This window comes from Chinchilla lanigera, unplaced genomic scaffold (genome assembly GCF_000276665.1).
Source record: "Chinchilla lanigera isolate Chin_1 unplaced genomic scaffold, ChiLan1.0 scaffold00013, whole genome shotgun sequence".
In the NCBI taxonomy this organism is placed as follows: domain Eukaryota; kingdom Metazoa; phylum Chordata; class Mammalia; order Rodentia; family Chinchillidae; genus Chinchilla; species Chinchilla lanigera.
Window position 1 is genome coordinate 24,599,623 of NW_004955414.1, and position 12,363 is coordinate 24,611,985.

The window sequence follows — 12,363 nt, forward strand, 5'->3', positions numbered from 1 at the left end:
GGGGGGGGAGACAGAGAGAGTTGGAAATAATGACATGAAATACAACATTCCCCCCTACAAAAATCAAAGTGGTGCAAGCATTCCTTACCTTGCCTTTCTGGTCACATTCCCATGGTTGCCCTCAATTCCCTTCCTGGCTCTCATAAGAAAGAGCGAGGGTATCTATTTAATAGCACAAATTTCTTCCTCTCAAGAGCCTGGAGGAATGAATTATTAGGTGGCTCAGGGTTCTCTAAGGGCAAGGCTTTCAGTGTCATCCTGGAAAATATGAAAATGTGGAAAAAGTACTCATCCAACCGCCTCGTGTTTCTGTGTGGTACAGAATCAACCCTTTGATGGTTTCTTTCTGGACTCTGTTCAACCTACTCTACACAAACACTGCATCAGGTCTTCATCATCTTGCTGAACAAATGTTCCAAATGGGCAAAAGTGAGGGCTGGGGATTTAGCTCAGCGGCACAGCGCCTGCCTGGGAAGCGCGAGGTCATGAGTTCAATTCCCAGTACCAGAAAAAAAAAAAAAAAATGGGCAAAACAAAGTGTCATCAATTCTTTCAGGACTCCACACAGCCTTACTTCATAGCACCCACTGCATGAAAGCAAGGAAATTCAGACACTCAACAAGCCAGAAGCGTAACCATATGCACTACCTCTTCCGGAATAGAGAAAGCTTATACAGCAGTGTTCTTTACAAAAAAGATGATTTTGTAAATGCCTATGTTAAGTTTGATTTAATGTTTAAAACTTGTAAAAGCTTCTCATGTAACAAATTCATAAATCGGGACAAGTATCCTTTACTGGTCCAAGGATCTCAACTTCAACTCCAAAACTGCAGTCAAAAATGACGAACTGAGTATTTTTTTTTTTTTTTTGTCTTTTTTTGAGGCAGGGTCTCGCTATGCAGTTCAGGCTGGGCTTGAGCTCATTTTGTAGCCCAGGCTGGTCTCGAACTCACAATGATCCTCCTGCCTCAGCCTCCTGAGTGCTGGGATTATAGGCGTGAGCCACCACGCCCGGCTAAAACTGAGTGTTTTCTATAGGGCTAATCTCAGTCAGTGTATCTGTAAAAGAACAGACTACCACAGGGCCTCATTTTCCTCGCTTAGCTGAAAGTAAGTAAGAATCTCTACGTTTGTAAGAATGCCTAGATGATTATTAATATGGAAAACAGCCACTGAGAAGGAAGTACCCTTAATGGATTGCTGTCACTTTCTCACGCTCGATTCTTGGCAAGAGCTCCCTCCACAGACCTCCAGGGCCTCCCTTTCCAGGCCACAAAAAGACACTGCCAGGCCAGCTGGAAATTACCATCCTGCTCATGCCATTCCTGCCATTTTCCCCAAAATTTCTGGGTCCTTCTTTATACCTCCAGACTTTTTAAAGATATTGTTCCCTCTTTCAGGAATGCCTTTCCACCTCTGTTTTGCTTTAGCCAGCTCCAACAATCCCTCAAGATTCAGCTCCCTAAGCTCCTCTTCTGGTGGCTTTGCCTGATCCTGGACTTCCCTTGCACCTTTTCCTAACATCCCTGGCTTTCCTCTGGTCAAGCGCTGCTATACTCCTAAAAACATTTTTTTGAAATGTATTACCCTCCACATACATAAGTTAATGGTTCAATTTTTGCATCATAAACAGCAGTAGAGATATAGTTTCTGACATATTATAAATGTTGGCATTGTGGACCGAGGATGTCTCTCTTGTCAGTGCACATGCTTAGCATACACGAGGCTTGAGGTTCAGTCCTCAGCAAAAAAGGAAAAGAAAAAGGGAAAGGAAAGAGAAAGGAAAGGAAATGGAAAGGCAAAGAATACTGGCATTTTATCAATATTTAAACTACACTGCACTCTCAAGTGAATCAAATGATCAAACACAATCTAAATGTCATAGTGATTGAACATCTATCATTTCTTTAAAAATATGAATTTTATACTACTCCTTTTCTCCTTGAAATTTTAATTCTGCCTTACTTTCTCCTTCAGAATTTTATTCTAGTATTTATTTTTCAAAATCTATTGTTCAACCTATGAAACTTCTCTGCAATATATTTATATACATAAATATATATGCCTAAATTTTTTTAATTCTCCTGTAAGTTCTAAATGTTAAAAATAGGATTCTTCTTCAGAAGAAGTAGGTTTTCATTCCTTTATTATCATCATGCAATTGCTCAAATCATAATGTACACAAAATAAACACACAAATTGCATTCCTATACACTGATAATGAACCCAGGGAGAAATAAATCAGGAAAGTAATTCTATTCACAATAGCTTCAAAAAAATTAAATACCTAGTAATCAACCCAACCAAGGAGGCAAAAGACCTCTATAATGAAAATTATAGAATTCTGAAGAAAGAAATTGAAGAGGACATTTAACAACAGAAAGATATCCCTGTTCTTGAATCAGAAGAGTAGCAGTATTACTAAAAGCAATGTATAGATTAATGCAATCCTGATGAAAACACCAACAACATTCTTGTCAGAACTGGAAAAAACAATCCTAAAACTCTTATGAAAGCAGAAAAGACCAGAATAACCTAAGCAATCCTGAGCAAAAAGAGCAAGGCTAGAGGTGTCACAAAGCTAGATCTGAAGTTATATTACAAAGCTCTAGTAACAAAACATGATAGTGATGCAAAGCCAGACACACAGACCAATGGAACAGAACAGAGCCACAGAAACAACTCCATGCCAGCCATCTGATTTTTGACAAAGAGGCCAAATACATACTTAATGTGATCAAAAAATATGGTGAATGTTAAAACCTTTTAAAAATCTTATCCCAGTAAAAGATACACTGCCATTAACTCCCTATGCCACATTTTGAGCACACTTATTCCCATCGTTCTTGCCACTTTCTGAAACAGTTCTGGAAGCACTCTTTCACAAGTGTCTTTAATTATACTCCATGGCTAATTTAATGTCCTAAATCAATTCAAAACATTTACCTTTTATGGTCATTTTGGCATTAGAGAAGAGCCAGAAATCACATGGTTGCAGACCCAGTGAATAAGGTAGATGAGGACACCTTAAAGCTTTTATAAGCTTGGCTTTCCATTGGATGGCACTCAGCTGCAACATTCACCATTTTTTTCTAACTACAATTCATAAAGCTACTCATAAAAGAGGACTTCCAGAACTGCTTCAGACAGCAGCAAGAACAATGGGATAAGTGTGTTCAAAGCTAATGGTGGTGTTTTAGAGGGTTAATGCATTCATGATGGGGCCATAATTCATGTGTCTTGAACCACCAGTGCTACATCCATGACTGTCCCATCAGGCTGCTTTTTATTAATTTTATTAGTAAGAAGACTGATAAAAGTGATTAGCTCCACTTGTACCACCAGTGGTACAAGCCACCTATGGTATAGTCATACATGTATTACTGGTGGTTCAAGCCAGCAGGAACGTGTTAATAGCAACATGTCTTCTACTTTAATAAATATTTTTAAACTTAAATATTCACCATATATTTTGATCACCCCTGTATAAGGACAGCCTCTAACAAATGGTGCTAGAAAACTGGAGACCCACTTGCAGAAAATTGAAACTAGATCCCTAGCTCTCAACCTGTACTAAAATCAAGTCAAAATGGATCATATACCCAGATATAAAAACAGAAACTTTGAAACTACTGGGAGATAACATAGGGGAAATGCTAGAAGCCATAGGTAAATGCAGACTTCCTAAATAGAACTCCAATAGCACAGGAAAATGTCAAGAATCAACAAATAGGATCACTTATTTGGTGATCTTCTGCACAGCAAAGGAAACAATGAACAGTGTCAAGAGAAAATCTATAGAATGGTAGAAAATTTTGCTATCCTTCTGACAGAGGACTAATGTATCTAGAATGTATAAAAAGTTCAAAACATTACCCCCCCAACAAATGACTCAATAAAAAAAATGGGCAAATGAACTGAGTAGACACTTCTCAAAAGAAGATGTACAAATGCCCAATAAGTACATGAAAAAATACTCAACATCATTAGCCATTAAGGAAGCTTAAGTCAAAACTACTTTGAGATTCCATTTTACCTCAATCAGAATGGCTCTCAAGCATACAAAAAACAATAAATGCAGGTGAGAGTGGGGGCGGGGGGGGACACTTCTACATTGTTGGTGACAATATGAACTAGTAAAACCACTATGAAAATCAGCATGTAGATTTCTCAAAAAAAAAACTGAAAATAGAAATACCACCCAACCCAACTATATCTATCCTGGGTATATTTGGGAAAAAAAATAAAAGACATTGTACTACAATGATATATGCATGCTCATGTTTATAGCACCCCAATTCACAATAGCTAAGCTCTGAAAATAGCTTAGATAACCATCAACAAATGAAGGGATAAAGAAAATGCAGTATATATACAAATGGAATATTATTCCACCATAGCAAAGAATGAAATCATGTTATTTGCAGGAAAATGGATAGAACCTGACACCATCATGCTAAGTGAAGTAAGTCAAATTCAGAAAGTTAAGTATCAGTTTTCCCTTATGTAAGAAGCCTAAACTATAAATAAATCAATAAATAAAATAAAGGTGAGATGACAGAAAACTAGAAGGCAGACTCTTTGAGCTAGGGAAGGGGGTCGGGGGAGGGAAAGGGAAGAAAGGGATTGGAAAAAATCAAGACATTTTATATGCATGCACCAATTCCCTAAAACAAATATGCATTAATAAAAAAGAAAATAAATACATTATAAATTGATACTATCAAAGATTACAAGTGAAATTTTATTAGATATACATTAATTTTTTATTTTTATAGTTGCAGGCCTCAAGTATCTTTGTGCACGTAAATAACTAGATGGAAATGAAATAAATTGTGCTATAGCTGTATCAGTCAATCTTTGAGCTCTTTCAGAGTTATATGCACAAATCATACAGTGATTTCTCATTGAAAACTATTTTTAAACATCTACCAATTGACAATTCTCAAAATTTCATTAAAAGCAAGAATTGCAAACCATCTGACCTGTAGAACGATTTTACCCATTCACTTTCAAAATATTTCTAATTATGCATTTATTTGTTAAATTGAAGGTTTTCACACAAATAGAAAGGCTCAAGAAGAGCCTGGTATTTTCAGACAGATGAACTTCTGGAAAGTTGACATAGGAAGTCAAGGATATAGCAAACTTCTCCCATCTGAAAAGCACTGGTCTATGTGTGTCTCCCATCAAATCAACAGCATTATCAATATTAAAACATAATAATGAATTAGTTTTATTTGTGGATAATTATCGTTCAATTTCAAAAGAAAGAAGCTAAAAACAGTTTAAGTGTGCAATGAATAAATACCAAAAAGGTGTAAATAGTTAAAGGGGAATAAACAGCTGGACACGCTCACAAAGGGGCTGTAATTCTTGCTGCCAGGCAGCTTGAATCCCTGGTGTACATGTATGACCATGACTGTCCCATGCATTTTGTATCACTTCTACCACCACCGGTACAAGCTATGTGATGGGACAGTCATGCCTATGGCAGTTCAAGCCAGTGGGAACATGTTAAAGTAGAAAAGAAGAACAAAAGCTAATGCCTGTAATAGAATGCCTTCCTCAGAGTAAATGCTCAAATTCTGTTATCCAATTTACAGAACTGCTGATACTGATTCTCAAAGAGATGAAATAGACTATCACAATGAAAAAGAGACAGTAAAAATACTAGGTCCAGATAAAATCAATGAGTACATGAGTGTAATCAAAATAGAAGTGATGGTATAGAAAAAGTTATAAAATACAGAAATATATTTTTTGAGACAGGATCTTATCAAATATTCCGGGCGGGCCTTGAACTCACTATGTAGACCAGGCTGCTCTTGAACCTGTAGCAATCTTTCTGCTTCAATGTCCCTAGTGCTGGAAGTACAGATGTGAGCTACCACACCTGGCTCACAAATATACTATTAAATGAAACAAAATAGATCAAAAGGTACACAAGATGACAACCATGAAAAGAAACGCAGCCAGAGAACCACCTACAAACAATAGAAGTCTTACAACAAATGGCCTAAAATCTATAATTAAAAGTTTAATAGGAGTAAACTGTCGAGAAATGATAGGAGAAATAGCAGAGTGGTAAGCAACAACAACTCAGCCTGTCCAAGAGTTGGAATCCAGACACTGGAAAATAACAGCTTGGGGAAGTAAAAAAGAGAGAAGCAGATCCCCAGGAACCTGGAAGGATCTGACAGGAAACTGAAGAGACAGAACACAACACGGAGAAGGGAAGGGACAGTGTGCACTTTCTCCCTAGCTCCCAGCTTGTGGCTTATGGGAAAAGGAGACCCAATCCACAAAGACAAAATCAAAGCTGAGGAACCCCAGAAGGCTTCAGAAAGAAACACAGTGATGCAACTACAGAACTCTGCTCCCATGCGAGTCCTCTGACAGACAACAGCTGGTGGCTGTAGTCCAAGCACCCACCATATCTCCTAGAGGAAATGCTTGGTTAGATGCCATTCCAGGGTAGGGCTGACTGTTTGAACCCAGGACTCAGAGCAACCATAGGATGGCTTCAACTCAGGGCTCCCACTGTTATATTCCCACTGTGACTGGGTGAAACACAACCTCGGTCAGGAAGCTGGGGTCAGGCTGGAAAGAAACTCCCTGAGGGTTTAAGCTAAAGGACACAGGCCCCACCTCTACAGACAGAGGCCAGGCTCAGCCTGAATTGTTCTGGAATTGAAAATTGCAGCAATGGTGCCCTTGGCCTCATCCTACTGTCTGCTAATGACCCTATCCAACACAGATCTGTTTTCTTTATCTGCTAGCGTGAATACGGACACGTCTCAACTTGGACACTGCTCCAAAACTGTGGAAGAAAACCACACATTCAAAATCACTCAGAAATTTCTTTTGGTTTTCTTTTTATGGTTTGCCTTTTTTCAGGGGGTTGGGCTGTTGTTGTTTTTTTGAATAAGTACGCTGCTTTTAGTTTTCTTTTTGTTTTGGTTTGCTTTTGTTTTCTTTTTTTTTTTTTCCTTTCCCTCTTTCTTCTTCACCAGTTTATAGGGACTTGGGGAATTTTTCTTTGTCTTTCTTCCTTGTTTTTTCTTTTTCTTATTTTACTTCTTTTTTTCTTTATTTTTCCTTTTCCTTCTTTTAATTTTCTTTCTTTCTTTCTTTCTTTCTTTCTTTCTTTCTTTCTTTCTTTTTTTCTCTCTTTTTTTTGGTGGTACTGGGGATTGAACTCAGGATCTTGTACATGCTAGGTAAACACTGTACTTCTGAACCCCATCCCAGCCCTCACTCATTTTCTTTTACCTTCTATTTCTCATCAGTTTTTTCTTATCTTTACCTAATTCTATAAACATTTTTCTCCTCCCTTTGGATCTTTTGTACCACTTCTCTCTCCTCCTTCTCGAATCATACAGTCTAAAGTTTTAAATTTTTCCTCTTGCATTCCTCTGCTCCCAAACCTGTATCACTAATAGTATAACTATAAAACTTTGTTAATCGTTTGATAGGTAACCCTGTAAAATTATTGTTGAGTTCTTTTCTAGCATTAGCAGAGATACAGCGCTTACATTTAGTACATATTAGCTGTAAGTAAACGCCTGGGTTGTTCACAGCATAACTGTGGATTTCTTCTCTAGAGTTAAGGATGGTACACAACTGATTCTTATGGTAATAAACCAACACTCAGATTACCTTTGTGGCATCAACAATACTACAGTACATCCCCAGAGAACATAGCTGTTGGTCTAATTACATTGCATCTTCCTTCCCACCCAAACTAACCAAAGTGGTTGAATCTTAGAGCTGAAGCAAAAGACTATACTTAGCCACACCCAAAGTACATCACTAAAAAGCAACTAAAGAGATCTTTATACTAGTAACAAAGTCTTCCACTATAAGCATCCACAAACCTCAGCTCAAAATCATACAAACAATAGAAGCATGGGGGAGACAAGTCAACAAAATGCCTCTCCAAACCCCCACCTCTCCTGAAGCTAATCCAGGGATCAGTAAGGGGCAGAATAGCATAAGCCACATACCTGAATTACTTGAAAGGATAACAGAGGAGGTTAAAAAACAGATCAAAGACATACTCAGTGAGATCTCAGAAAATACAACCAAACAAGGGAAATAATAGCCAAAATGATCCAGGAGCTTTCAGAAGACACTAATAAAAAGCTAAATGAGGTAAACAAAATGATACAAAACATGAATGACTAGTTTAGCAAAGAATTAAGTGTCCACAAAGAAGACTAACCTAAAAGTAATTGGGAATAAGTAAAAAGTGAGAAGACAACACAAATGGCATGAAAAAAACCTTGTTTACAGAAATAATGGCAAAAACGTCCCAAATATAGGGAAAGAAATAAACATACGGATAAGAAAGACATATAGGGACCAGGGATAGAGCTCAGTGGCACAGCGCCTGCCTGGCAAGCACGAGGCTGTGAGTTTGATTCCTGGTACCAAAAGAAAAAAACAAAAAAAGAAAGACAGACAGACAGACATATAGAAGCCCAAATAGCCATGACCAAAAGAGAACCTCTCTGCACATTATACTCAAAAAAGTCCATCATAAGGACAAAAGTCTTAAAAGCTGTTAGAGAAAGGCAAAAAATGACATATAAAGATAAACACATTAGAATCACAACAGATTTGTCCACACAAACCTTAAAAGTCAGGAGGGCTTAGACTGAACTGTTTCAAGTCCTAAAAGATAACAACTTTGAACCCAGACTTATGTATCCAAAAAAACTTTCCTTCAAAATTCAAAGAAAAAATAAGGTATTCTCCAAATATAACCTCAAGAAAGTCATAACCACCAACTCAGCATTACAAAAAATTATGAAGGATATCTAAGAAAGGAAGGAAGGAAAGAAGGGAAGGAAGGAGGGAAGAAGGGAGGAAACAAAGAAAAAGAGAGAAAGGGAGCCAATGTTACCAATAAGTCAGAAAGAATGACTACATCTGCTCAAATGAGCAGCTAAACAAAAAGGAAAAAAATAAGGAAACCAGCAACAAGAAAACAATGCAATGACAGGAATAAGCTAGTAATCTCTCAGTAATAACTCTCACTGTGAAAGGCCTCAATTCCCCAATCAAAAGACACAGGTTAGCAGAGTGGATCAACAAACAAAACTCAACAACATGCAATACATAAGAAACACATTTAATTTATAAAGAAACTCACAGATTAAAAATCAAAGGCTGGAAATACTATTCCATGCAACAGGAACCCAAAAAAAGCAGGAGTAGCTATCCTAATTTCAGAAAAAAATGAATTTCAAGCCAAGACTGATCAGAAGAGACCAAGAAGGTCCTTATATATTTATTAAGGGAACAGTTTAACAGGAAGAAGTAACAGTTATAAATAATCTAATGATGTACCTCAAAGTCCTAGAAAAACAAGAACAATCTAAACCCAAAGGTAGTACAAGAAATTAAAAACATCAGAGAAGAAATGAATGATATTGAGACTAAAAATGCAATGCAATGAGTCAGTGAATTGCACAGTTGGTTTTTCTAAAAGAATAACCAAAACAGAAAAACTCTTAACCAATCTTACCAAAATAAGAAAAGGCCCAAATCTATGCAATTAAAAATGAAAAAGGTGAAATCACAACAGATTCTACTGAAATCCAGAAGATCATCAGTAAATGCTTTGACAACTTGTACCCTAATAAAATGGAAAATTCAGAAGAAATAGATAAATTCCTAGGTACATATAAACTACCAAAGCTGAACCAAGAAAATACAAAAATTCCTAAATAATCCAGTACCAGTCAATGAAATTGAAGAAGTAATTAAAAAAAAAAAGCTACCAGCTGAGAAAAAGCCCAGATCCTGATGGATTCACTGTAGAATTACACAAGAACTTTAGGGAAGATCTAATGTCAGTACTCCTCAAACTCTTTAATGAAAACAAAAGAGAAGCAGTACCCCCAAAGTTATTCCAAAATCATAAAAGGACCCAACTAAGAAAGAGAACTCAAATTTCTTTAATGAATATAGATACAAAAACCCTCAATAAGATACTGGCAAATAGAATGCAGAAAATCATCAAAAAGATCATACATCATGACCAGGTAAGATTTATTCCAGGAATGCAAGGATGGTTCAACATATCCAAATCAATAAAAGTAATATACCACATAAACAGAAGCAAGGACAAAATCAAATGATCATCCCAACAGATGCAGAAAAAGCATCTGACAAAATCCAACATTATTCGAGATAAAAACCCCAAAGAAAATAGGTATAGAAGGTCTTTATTTCAATCTGATAAAAGCCATCTATAACAAACCAATGGCCCACATCATACTAAATGGAGAGAAGATGAAGGCTTTCACACTAAAATCTGGCACAAGACATGGATGTCTACTATCACCACTCCTGTTCAACATAGTTCTCAAAACATTAGCAAGAGCAATTAGACCACAGAAAGAAATAAAAAAGCAGTATGGATGGGAAAGGAAGAAGTCTAATTATCATTATTTGCAGATTACATGATCCTCTGACATAGAAGACACCCCAAACACCAAAAGAGTCCTAGAATTAATAACCAATTTCAGCAGCATAGCAAGACACAAAGTCAACACTCAAAATTCAACAGCATTCCTGTATACCAGTAGTAAATTCACTAAGAATGATATTAGGGAAACAATACCTTTCACAACAGCATCAAAAAAAAATGAAATACTTAGTAATTAACCTAAACAATAAACCAAGAGACCGCTACAATGAAAAACTACAGTACTCTGAAAAAGGAGATCAAAGAGGACATTAAAAAATGGAAAAATATCTCCTGTTCCTGAGTAGGCAAAATTAACATAGTCAGTATGGCTATATTTCCAAAACTGTTACACATATTTAATGCAATCACAATCAAAATACCAACAGCATTCCTCAGAGAACTAGAGAAAGCAATCCTAAAATTCCTATGGAACCAGAAGAGACCTAGAACAGCAAAAGCAATTCTGGGCAACAAGGGCAAGGCAGAGGACATCAAAAGCCCAGACTTCAAATTATACTACAATTAAACTTCAAATTATTTATACTACATAAATTTTATACATTTAGTATAAAATTTATACTAAATTTATACTACAATTAAACTTCAAATTATACTACAATTATACACATAAAAAACACTGAGATTTCATGTCTAGAAAGAATGGTTATCATCAAGAAATCAACCAATAACAAATGCTGGAGTGGCTGAAAGAGTTAAAGGTATCATGTTACAATGATGTATGCATATCCATGTGTATAGCAACATAATAAAAACAGCATGGTAGATAGGCAAAAAAAACAAAACAAAACAGACCTACAAATCAATGGAACAGAACAGAGGGTGCAGAAATAACTCCAAGTACACTCAGCTACCTTATCTTTGACAAAAGGGCCAAATCCTTTTGCTGAAGGAATAATAGCCTCTTTAACAAGTGGTGCTCAGAAAATTGGTTGTCTACATATGGAAGATTGAACCCAGACCTGTATCTCTCACCATGCACTAAACTACAATCAAAATGGATCAAAGATATAAATACTATAACAGAAACACTTAACTTACTGGAAGATAAAATAGGTAACTCTTTTTTTTTTGTTTTTTTTTTTCCAGTACCGGGGATGGAACTCACGACCTTGCGCTTGCCGGGCAGGTGCTGTGCCACTGAGCTAAATCCCCAGCCCCTAAAATAGGTAACTCTTGAAGACAAGCACAGGCAAAGACTCTGAACAGAACCCCGGCTGCACAAGAAATAACAGCAATAATTAACAAATGGGATCACATCAAATTTAAAGGTTTCTGCACAGTAAAAGGAAACAACCAGTTTCTGCACAGTAAAGGAAACAACCAACAGAGTCAGGAGACAACCTACAGAAAGGGAAAATAATTTTCACACTACTCCTTAGACAAAGGATTAATATCTAGAACAGATAAAGAACTTGAAAAAAATCAGACCCCACAAATTTAAAGACCTAATCCAAAAATAGGCAACTGAAATGAATAGACACTTCTCAGATGAAGGAGTACAAGTGCCCAATAAATACATGAAAAGACACTCAACATCACTGCCCATTCAAGAAATGCACATTAAAAAACACTGAGATTTCATGTCTAGAAAGAATGGTTATCATCAAGAAATCAACCAATAATGCTGGAGAGGCTGAAAGAATTAAAGGTATCATGTTACAATGATGTATGCATATCCCTGTGTGTAGCAACACAATTTATAATTGCTAATCATGGAAGCTATGGATAAAGAAAATCTGGTATTTATACACATTGCAGTACTACTCTGCTATACTTCAGTCATTTGTAGGAAAATGGATGCACTTTGAGACCATAATGTTAAGTGGAGTAAATCAGACACACAGGCTTCAATATGGCAT

The 12,363-nt window shown here is 36.6% G+C and overlaps 2 protein-coding genes across 4 annotated transcripts in view; one reads left to right on the plus strand and one right to left on the minus strand.

Moving 5' to 3' along the window:
- St5 (suppression of tumorigenicity 5) overlaps window positions 1-12,363 on the minus strand; it is a 161,713-nt gene that overhangs the window by 128,828 nt on the left and 20,522 nt on the right. The window contains exon 1 of one of the 3 annotated variants that reach the window (XM_013511892.1): window positions 89-183. The exons of the other annotated variants lie outside the window; for them this stretch is intronic. The gene's annotated coding sequence lies outside the window, so the exon portion shown is untranslated. Of the gene's footprint in view, window positions 1-88; window positions 184-12,363 lie in introns of those variants that run through there. 3 annotated transcript variants of the gene reach the window in all.
- Window positions 1-12,363, plus strand: part of LOC102019163 — a 60,483-nt gene that overhangs the window by 25,991 nt on the left and 22,129 nt on the right. The window lies entirely within an intron of this gene.